This window comes from Medicago truncatula, chromosome 7, assembly GCF_003473485.1.
Source record: "Medicago truncatula cultivar Jemalong A17 chromosome 7, MtrunA17r5.0-ANR, whole genome shotgun sequence".
NCBI classification, from domain to species: Eukaryota; Viridiplantae; Streptophyta; class Magnoliopsida; order Fabales; family Fabaceae; genus Medicago; species Medicago truncatula.
The window spans coordinates 12794836-12798809 of NC_053048.1; the positions used below are offsets into that span (position 1 = coordinate 12794836).

Genomic DNA, 3974 nt, shown 5'->3' on the forward strand with positions numbered 1-3974 from the left:
AGGAAACATGTTCTAATCCTAGTACTAAACCAACCAAGAAAAACTCTTTCTTCATTTCATATAAGAGAGATGAGAGTATTTGCAATCTTTTTTATCTTTGACATTTGCACATTTTTGGAATTTCAACATACTTTATTTAAGAAATAACACCTTCACGTAGGAAGTCGGAGGGCCTACCCCGTTCCCCAATCTAGATTCAGTGGTGCCTCTTAAAACATCATCTTCACGTAGGAAGTCAGAGGGCCTACCCCCTTCCCCAATCTAGATTCAATGATGCTTTTTAAAGTTTTTCAAGATAACATTACCTTCACGTAGGAAGTCGGAGGGCCTACCTCCTTCCCCAATCTAGATTCAATAATGCAACCTTGAAATTATTTTGGCTATTTGGCTTTTTATAAACTCCTTTATACTAACTTATACTACTTTTACTTTGAGAGTTTTTAAAGGTCAACGTACCACTAAAATTAAAACGTATTTCCTTAAAATACCTATTCATACACTTACTCAAGGGAAGCAACTTGTGTTTTTCTCATTGGAGAATTGTATTCACTTTGAAGCAAGATGTGGGTATATCAAGAAAACTTAAAATACAAGAGTTCACTTTCATGTACAAGAAATAACCAATTAAGAGCAGACAATAAAAAATTTATGTCATGATATTTTTCAATAAAAACAAGCTACTTAACCATGCCTTTCACAATAAAACAGAACAAAAGAATAAATTTCAAGGGAGTTTGGAAACACTACGACTAAAGACACTTTATTAGGCTCCCCCCACACTTAGGAGAAGCATTGTCCTCAATGATTTAAAAGAAGAAGAAGAAGAAAAAGAAGAAGAGGATGAAGAAAGAAGAGAAGTAGAGAAGAGTAAAGGAAGACGAGAGCTCACAATTTTATTGAAGTCCATAAGGTGGACCTTGGAGGTGAAGATGTTGCATCATGTATCGGAACATTTGATTGTTTTATTCATTTATTTGATTGCCCCTTAGGACATCGTTTCTTAGCCCGATCATTTCAACACCTTGTCTTTGTTGCTCGGTGCATGTTCTTTGAACTTCGGTTTGCATCAATGCCCACCGTTCATCATTATAGTTTCCACCGGCTTCTTGTTAATGGTGCAAGTTTGCACCTACCTCCTCTTCATCACCACCATCATCACCATCATTGTGTACCTGTGGGTTAGTGCCAATATAAACCTAGTTTTCTACCACCTCCGGATTAGTAATATCTGAATTAGGTAGAATGATCAAGAAATTAGGAGTATTGACTCTCCACTCATATTGGTAATTGTGAGAAGGGCCATGTATTCTAAAAATAAAATAAAAATGGTAGTGAGGGTTTCTAAGTCTAGATAGTATTTTCCCTCAATCCTATTTATCCCTTTAATCACATTTACCTCAAATTTTCTAACAATGAAAGTGATGATTCCACCTACCACTATATCACCTTTATATCCAGTTTCTTTCTAGCAATTGAAACAGGATAATAAATCAAATAATAGCAAATGTTAACATGGTGGTTATAAAGCATAGCCCACAACAAAAATAGCTCAACATTCCTCATCATTCCTACCTCTTTTCTACCCCATATGGTGCAAGCAATAACCGTGTGAAGGTACCTAAGCACAGGGTTGTGAATTTATTCAACATCCTAATCATATGTTCATCTATTTCTAGTCTATCCATAGCATTAACATCAAGGTACCTGCAAGGAGAGATAGTTCTAGAGATTAGAGATTTATACCTATTTGTTTGCTCGGAATCCTTGAATTGGATCCCATGATTGCGGGTTGTTGATTGCTTCTTGCTTGCACCAATTTCGTAGGCTTCAATCTTCTCAACTTTCCTTTTTTATGTCATTTACCTTAGCTTGGTTTGGGTGTGGGTGGAGGTTAGGCTTGGACAAGGTTTATGTGGGAAGGGTTGGTTTAGTGATGGGGTTTGGATTTAGTGATGTTTATGAGTTGAATGGTGGAGATTGGTGAAGAATTTTTTTGGAATGGTGAATGGGGATAGATATGGAGGTTTGAAGATTGATGTTATGGAGGTTTAGAGAGAGAAGTTGAAGGATGAGGGAAGTTTGTGTTTGAGAATGAAGGAAGAAGAAGAAAAGTGAAAAAAAATGGTAAAAGAGGGTCTGGGACGATGGCACCGCCGTGCCACCACAGGCACGGGCCGTGCCAACTCTCTGGAAGTTGGTGGATGTTGGCTAGGTCACAGGCACGACCGTGCCAACATTGGCACTGGCCGTGCTAAGCTTCTGGACGTGCAAGGCTCAATTTTCTTCATTTTTTTTGCATCATATTTGGACAAATACCTACAAAATAAATTAAAACAACACAAAACAAACAAAATAAAAGCAATTAAACTCGTGGGTTGCCTCCCACGAAGCGCTCTTTTAGAGTCATTAGCTTGACGATTAGAAGGTTTCTCTACCCAATACCCAATCTTTCCCAAAGGGATAGTGGCATCAACCTGAGATTCTCTCCCAAATTACACATAGCTTTTTCAATGGTTTCACTCTCAATCACACAAGGGGTGGAAAAACTCTCAATCACTATGAGGTTAGGCTTAACAAGCCTTTGTGGGACATGGATTTTGAGTTTATAAGGTGGTGAAACGATTGGCTTATCACTCTCTCCTATGACTTTCTCACCTTGTTGCTTTTCACTCTCTATCTCACCCTCAATTGTCTTAGTTTTCATAATAGGGTCCTCTAACGCTTACTGTCCCTAAGTTGAATAGCATTTATAAGGTCTTTGGGGTTGGCTTCAGTTTGACCTGGAAAGACTTCGGGGGTTTGAGAGGAAGTAGCTACTTTTTGGGCTACTTGAGAGATTTGAGTTTCTAGCTTTCTAGTGTGAGAAGCAATGGAGTCCACTTTAGATGTAAGCTTGACAAAAGAGTCATTCAAAGATCCAGTTTGATTTTTAAGTTGTTGAAATTGCTTGGATTGCTCCATAACATGTTTTTCTAGTAAAATTTCCAAGCTGGATTTCTGAGGGACTCTTTCGTTGTTTGCATAAACGGGTGGTGTTGTTTGTTGTCCAAAGGTATAAAATTTTTGCTCGAGACTTTTAGCAACACTGCATAGTTGGCATTCAACACCAGTATGGTCAAGTATTCCACAAAATTCACAAGGTGGTGAAACAAGAGCAGGTGTGATGACACTTACAGTTAATTTATCAAATTTTTGAAGAACTGTGTCCACCTTAGCAGATAGATGATCAAGGGTAGACACATTGCACATACCTGCCTCTTTTTTAGAGGGTGGAGGAGTACCTTCAGTGATAACACTCTCACTTGTCCACTGATAGTGGTTGTATGCCATGTTCTCGATCAAATCATAGGCTCCTATGTAAGTTTTATTCATCAAAGCTCCACCTGCAGCTGCATCAACATTCATTTTTGTGGAAAACAAAAGACCATTATAAAAAGTGTGGATAATAAGCCAATTCTCAAAACCATGATGGGGGCAAAGCCTAAGCATTTCTTTGAAACGCTCCCACGCATTGTAAAGAGATTCACCATCTTTTTGAGTGAATTGTGTGATTTGACTCCTTAATTGAGCAGTTTTACTATGGGGAAAGAATTGGGAAAGGAATGCCTTCCTCATTTGGTCCCATGAAATTATAGAACCAATTTTCAATGAATGAAACCAAGCACTAGCTCTATCCCTCAAAGAGAAAGGAAGGAGATGCAGCCTTACGGCCTCTTGGTTTGCCTTCAAAGTTCCACTGAGTCTTAAAAAAATTGAAACATGAAGATTCGGATCCTCAATGGGTGATCCGAAAAATTGATTTTGCTGCACTAGGTAAATAAGTGCAGGCTTTATTTCAAAATTATTACCCTCAACCGTTGGGTACACAATAGCATCGTACGGCTCATCTGAAGATGTGATTGCATACTCTTTGAGAGCATGTTTCTCAGCCATATCATTATTATTGTGTGTTTTTCATCTTAGAATAAGAACCC

The 3974-nt window shown here is 38.3% G+C and overlaps 1 non-coding gene across 1 annotated transcript; it reads left to right on the top strand.

Annotated features, from left to right (window-relative positions):
• Window positions 1–3460: 3460 nt before the first annotated feature.
• Window positions 3461–3567, top strand: LOC120577238 (small nucleolar RNA R71). Its single transcript, XR_005643313.1, has one exon. It is a non-coding gene; the product is annotated as a small nucleolar RNA R71 (small nucleolar RNA).
• Window positions 3568–3974: the final 407 nt, after the last annotated feature.